The following is a 7,109-nucleotide window of genomic DNA, read 5'->3' as shown; positions in this document are numbered from 1 at the left end:
GAGCTAGGGATTTTGAACATTTCTTCATGTGCTTGTTAGCCATCTGAATGTCTTCTTTGGTGAAGTGTCTGTTCATATCCTGTGCCCATTTTTCTATTGAATTATTTACCTTTATCTTGTTGTGGTGCTCAAGTATTTTATAAATTCTGGACATAAATCCCTTATCTGATATGTCATTACCAAATACCTTTTTCCCCATCTGTGGCTTCCCTTTTTACCCTGTTGGAGAAGTTTTTGGATGTGCATAGGGATTTGAGTTTTAGAAGATCCCATTCAAGGAGTTCTGGTGGCCTAGTGGCAAGATGCTGCACTGCAATCCCAGAGGTACGCGGTTCAAATCCACCAGATGCTCTGCTGGGGAAGGAGGGGGCAATCTCCTCCTGTACCAGTCAGATCTGACTTGACAGTACACGTAAAAAATAATACAATAAAAATTAAAAAAAGAAGATCTCATTCATCTATTTTATCTTCTCCTAGTTGTAGGGAGATACCACTTCTTACTCACGAGAATGGGGGGTGGGGGGAGTTAATATGAAAATACCAAATATCAGTGATCAATAAACGCTATCTCTGCTGGGAACGAACATCAACGAACAGAAACATTTTGAAGGCAGTTTGGCTATATCCGCTAAAATTGAAGTTTTGTACTCAGGGAAGCTGATTCTAGATGTCTTAGTTATCAAAGCCTGCTGTAACAGAATGCAAAAGGGGGATAGCACCATGGATTGACATATGCCCCCCCAAAACATGTGCACGTAATGATAAAAGGCGGAAACTATGCAATGACCCCATAGTCTGATCAAGCAGATAGTCGCAAAAGGATCGAGAAGTACAGCACTCCTTCATTCCACCACTTTCCTTATGCTGTTGTTTACTTTACATGGCTGATAATTTTAGTAACACTCTTTGTAGTGTGTGTGTGTGTGTGTGTGTGTGTGTGTGTACACATACACATGCACATGCACACATATGCCACTGCCTGTTGGGTGCCATTGAGCGGATTCTGGCTCATGGCGGCCCCATGTGACACAAAGGCTTTTCTTGGCTGTGATGTTCACAGCAGTAAATTGCCAGTTCTTTCTCCCACAGAAATGCTGGATGCGTTTCAACACCAACATTTTAGTTAGGAGCTGAGTGTTTAGTCACAGCACCACCAGGGCTCCAAGGAGCTGAGTGTTTAGTCATAGCACCACCTGGGCCCCTAGTACATAAGGTAAATATTCTTTTGCGTGCAAGAAATAACTGAAACAATAGAATTAAAATCCACCACAGAAGGTGAAGGTAGGTGCATCAGCAGATGGATACATATCCAGAGAGAATGAGCTGTGACTTTCACTCTCCTCCCTCCTGAAGTCTTAGTTGTTGTTATATGCTGTTGAATTGCTTGTGACCATAGAAACCCTATGTACAACAGTTCTGGACTCTGTTCTATCGTGAGTCAATTTTATTGTCTCCGCACACCAACCTGCATTACTCCAGTCACTAAGTCAACCCATCTTACCAATGGTCTTCCTCTCCTGCACGGTCCCTTCACCCTCCTAAGCATGACGTCCCTCTCCAAGGACTGGTCGGTCCTTCCTTGCAACGTGTCCAAAGTATGTCAGATGAAGCTTCAGAATCCTTGCCATCTAGGAGCAATCTGATTTTACCCTATCTAGGATGAACCTGTTCTCTTAGCAGTCCATGGTATATTCAATTCTCTTCTCCAGCACCACAGCTCAAAGGCATCAGTTCTCCTTCTATCATCCCTAGTCATTGTCCAACTTTCTGATGCATAGCATGTAATTGCAAAGACCATGGCCTGGATTGGGTGCACCTTAGTCTCTAGAATGACAACACTGTTCTTCAGTATTCTAGAGAGAATCCTGACAGAAGACTTATCCAATGCAATTCATCTTTTGATTTCCTGGCTGCTGGTACCAAGAATGTTGCTTATGGAGCCAAGCAAACGAAAGCTGTCAACAATCTCAATCTCTTCCCCATCTATCATGACGTTGTCAGTTGGCCCAGTGGTGAGAATCTTTGCTTTCTTGATATTGAGCTTCAATCCATATTGAAGCCTGCAGCAACTGCCTCAGGCCTTCCTCAGTTTCAGCAAGCAGGGTTGTGTCATCTGCATAATGCAGATTGTTGATGAGTGTACCTCCAATCCTGATGCCACATTTCTCCTCATAGAGCCCAGTCTCCTGGATGATCTGTTCCACACATAGATTTAAAAGGTCTGGAGACAGGACACATCCCTTAGGCGTGGCATTTGTTAAGTTTTAAAGGAGGGGGGTATGGCTCAAATCATCACTTCATTGAGAAGAGCTATCATTAATGGTAGGAACCCCTAAGATCCCTGTGGAAATCCAGGGACAGGCCAGAAACCATGCAGTGAGCTGTGGGCACGGAGAGTCACACATTGAGAGACCAGGAATAAGAAGTGTCTAACTTCTCACTCCAAAAAATAAAAGCCACTGTCATCATGTTTTGTTCTTGTTAGGTGCTATCAAGTACGACTCAAAGAGACTTTACGATGAACAGATCTGAACCCTGTCCTGTACCATGCCATCGCTGACACACTTGAACCCCTTCCTGCTGTCATTGTGTTAATCCATTTGGTTGAAGGTCTTCATCTCTTTCACTGACCCTCCACCTTTCCAAGCACGATGTCCCTCTACGTGAAATAGCCTCTCCTATTAACGTGCCCAAGGTATGTGAGACAAAAACTGTGTCATCTTTGCCTTCAAGGACCATTCTATCTACACCTTTTCCAAGACCTGTTTGTTCTTATGACAGTCTGTGGGATATTCAATGCTCTTCTTTAACACCACAGATCAAAGGCATCAATTCTCTTCTGCTAGGGGAGCTCTGGTGGCCTAGTGGCAAGAAACTGCACTGCAATCCCAGAGATAATGCGGTTCGAATCCACCAGATGCTCTGCCGGAGAAGGAGGGACAATCTCCTCCTGTACCAGTCAGATCCAATTTGATGGTACACACACACACACACACACACACACACACACATAATAAAATAAAAAATTTTTTTTAAAAATTCTCTTCTGCTATCTTCATTCGTTGTCCAGCTCTCTGACACATAGCAAGTGATTGAAAAGACCATGGACTCCATCAGGCACACATTAGCCTTCAAACTCAATTACTGCTTCTCAGTAATTTGGAGCAGTCTATGATAGAGGACTTGCCCAAAGCAATATGTCTCCTGACCTCCTTGTTGCAGGAGTTCAACCCCTTCTCTGGCGGCTCCAGGTGAAGGAACAGTGCTACAAGCTTTTATGGTGAAGTAAGGCAGACTTTATTGTCCATGGGGAGTGCTGACAGAGACCACAGCCTCTCAAGGGTCAGGCTCTCCCTCACAAGATGTTCATTCTTTATATAGGCTTCCAAGGTTGGCATTGGCTAGATTTTACATACATTATCATTGGTTAGTCAAACTTTTTGGGCAAAGTGGCTCTAAGTCAGTTAGGTGCCCAAGCAGTTTTAAGTCAGTTAAGTACACAGGGAGAAAGGTCATAGGTTAGTTAACATTGCCTCATTTGGTTACCGGACAGCCAACTCCCAGCTGCTGGACAGGACAGCCAAACCCCAGCTGCTGGACCGGTTTTTCTGTTATTTATTGCTGAACTTCTATCTCCCTTAAAAGGTTAGAGCTGTTCACCTGCCCTTGCTCCTGGGGGTCGAGCCTGCTAAACAGGTTTCCTTTTTTGCTTAGCTAGTGTTTCAACAAGACACCAACAAATCTGGAGAACAACCTCCTGGTCAACTGACTGGAAGAGATCTATATTTGTTCCCATTCCAAAGAAAGGTGACCCGAGAGAGTGCAAAAATTATCGAACAATATCATCAGTATCACACGCAAGCAAGATTCTGCTGAAGATTATCCAAAAATTACTGGAACAGCACATCAACAGGTTATATTTAGAAAAGGCCATGGTACTAGAGATATTATAGCTAATGCTAGATGGATCTTGGCTGAGGGTAGAAAGTACCAGAGGAATGCCTATCTATGTTTCATTGACTATGCAAAGGCATTTAACTGTGTGGATCACAACAAACTATGACTGACTCTGAGAATGAGAATCCTACAAAACTTGATTGTGCTTATGTGAAACCTATACTTGGACCAGGAGGCAGTCATCAGAACAGAAAAAGGGAACACTGCACGATTCAAAATTGGGAAGGGGGTATGTCAGGGATGTGACCTATCTCCATATCTTTTCAGTCTATTTTCAGAACAGATCATCCAGGAGGCTGGGCTCTATGAGGAGAAATGTGGCATCAGGATTGGAGGTAGACTCATCAACAATCTGCATTATGCGGATGACACAACCCTGCTTGCTGAAACTGAGAAGGACCCAAGGTACTAGTTGCAGGAGGTCAAGGACTACAGCCTTCAATATGGATTGAAGCTCAACAAAAAGAAAGCAAAGATTCTCACCACTGGGCCAACTGACAACGTCATGATAGATGGTGAAGAGATTGAGATTGTTAACAGCTTTAGTTTGCTTGGACCCACAATCAACACTCTTGGTACCAGCAGCCAGGAAATGAAAAGATAAATTGCACTGGGAAAGTCTGCTGTCAGGATTCTCTCTAGAATACTGAAGAACAATGTTGTCAGTCTGGAGACTAAGGTGCACCCAATCCAGGCCATGGTCTTTGCAATTACATGTTATGCATCAGAAAGTTGGACAATGACTAGGGATGATAGAAGGAGAACTGATGCCTTTGAGCTGTGGTGCTGGAGAAGAGTATTGAATATACCATGGACTTGCTAGAACAGTTACTACAAGGTGATCCAGGGACCCAAGATTCTCACCTCGTATGTCTTTGCATCATTCTGTGTATTTGGCTGTATCCCCTCATGAGAACCAACCTTGTGATCACACCTAACCACAAAGGTGTGCAGGAGACACGTACTGACTTTGTGCCCAAGAATAAGCGAGGAATTTTGGTGAAAACTTAGCAATCTCTGCTGCTTAACTGCTTAACTCAACACCAAGAAGACAGAAGCCCTCACTGCCCAACAGATAAGCAACATCATGATAAATGGAGAAAAGATTGAAACTGTCAACGATTTCATCTTGCTCGGATCCACATCAACCCCTTTGATAACAGCAGTCAGGATGAGGCAGGCCCAGGCAGCAACACTATTGTTATTAAGTGGCATATAATCGAGTCTAACTCATAGCGACCCTATGAACAAAAGATCTGAGCCCTGTTCTATGATCGTTGTTTCTCTAACGTTCATAGAGTTTCCAAAGGCCTGTTGTTTGAGAAGTGGATGTCAATCCTGCTTCTAAGCCTGTCACAATCTGGGAGCTCCACCAAACCTTGCCCACCATGTGTAACGGCATTAAGAAGACACTTGTTAGGTGCCATCGAGTTGCCTGTGACTCATACCCTATATAACAGCCCTAAACCCTGCTCTATTCTGTGCCAATCTTATTGTCTTGGACACACATACTCACTGATTGCAAACATCCAATGTCTAATAAACTAACATTGAAGCCAATAACCGTTTGAAGGGTTATCCATTGCTTCAGCTGTCATGTCCTTGCTTTCAGAAAACAAACAAACAAAAAAAAAAATCAAATGACCGGAAGCACTTGTTAATGAAGCTCAAAGACTAAAGCCTTCAGAATGTTCTTCTGGGTAGCAAGTTTGAATGCGGGCTGGAATATCATACAATGGGCATTCATTTTTCTTCTTTTTATAATTAAATACAAAGTTGTTGAGAGGGTTTTCAATTTACAGGTTATTGGCAGCAATTGTAGTGTTAGCCAGAAGAATGCATTTCTAATTAGCTTAGCAATTAAAATTAGTTTGTTACCTAAGCGTTCCCAACTAGTCAGGAATTACTTAGCACAGAGAGGTGGATTAGCAAACTTTTAAACTTGAGGAAAATGAAAAGGAATCGGGCTGGTGCCTTGAAAATGCTGTTTCAAGGGAGGAAATCTTTATAGGGAGTATTTGTAGGTAAGGTTAAAGGCAAAGGAAAAAAGGGCTCATGTTTATTTAGCATTTTAAGGGCAGGGAACCTAAACCTACTGCCGTGGAGCTGCAGCTGATCCATTGATAAGCCTCTATTGGGTGTCCGAAGCTGTAAATAGCACCAGAGGAGACAGCTTCTCTTTCTGCTGAGGGTCTCGGGTGGATTTGAACTGCCAAAGAGCATGGCCTTCGGGTCAGCAGCACAACTCCCTATGGACTATGTCACTAGAGCTCTCTAGGAGGGAAAGGGGTTATTTTAGATTAGAGCTGGTCTTCACGATGGAGTCGACCTGGTTAGGTGCTCGGTCTTCTGAGGAGGCACCATTGGATTCCTCTCCATGGCTGCTTTCTTTTAAGCTTGTATAGTCAGTCGTTGTTAAGGGCCGGTCTGAATCTTGCCCTGTCCTGTACACCGTCACCATCTCCGATAGGCTTGAGCTCATTGTTGTCGTCACTGGTTCAATCCACCTTGTTGAGAGTCTTTCCCTCCTACATGTTCCTTCTGCCTTTGCCAGCATAATGTCCTTCTCCAAGGACTGGCTTCTCCTGAAAACATTCCCAAATATGTGAGTTGAAGCTTCACCATCCTTGCTTCCAAAAACACCCTGTTCTTACTTTCTCAAATGCAGACGTGTTTGTTCTTGTGAAAGTCTATGGGATAGTCAGTGTTCTTCCCCAACACAACTCAGACGCATCCATTCTTCTTCTGTCATCCTTATTCGTTGTCCAACTTTCAGATGCATAGCAATTAATTGAAAAGAGCATGACTTGGACCAGGTGCACCTTAGTCTTCAAATGGACATCATTGCTCTTTAAAACTTTGGAGAGATCCTCAACAGCACATTTTCCCAATGCAACACATCTTTTGATTTCTTGACTGCTGGTACAAGGGAGTTGATTTATGGTTCCAATTTAGATGAAATTGTTGACAATTTCATTTGTTTCTCCATCTACCATTAAGCTGCCTATTGGCCCAGTGGTGAGGATTTTTGGTTTTTGTTGTTTTTTCTTTTATTTTAATAATTTTAATGAACATTTACAGAGATTTTGGATTTCCATTCATTCATTGTTGCACTTTTCTCCCTGCCCAGCCCTCCTCCCCGTCCCCTCCCC

The sequence above is a fragment of the Elephantulus edwardii genome, unplaced genomic scaffold (assembly GCF_000299155.1).
Source record: "Elephantulus edwardii isolate Elephantulus edwardi_28Jun2011 unplaced genomic scaffold, EleEdw1.0 scaffold00002, whole genome shotgun sequence".
Classification (NCBI taxonomy): domain Eukaryota; kingdom Metazoa; phylum Chordata; class Mammalia; order Macroscelidea; family Macroscelididae; genus Elephantulus; species Elephantulus edwardii.
This window is presented reverse-complemented; position numbering follows the sequence as displayed.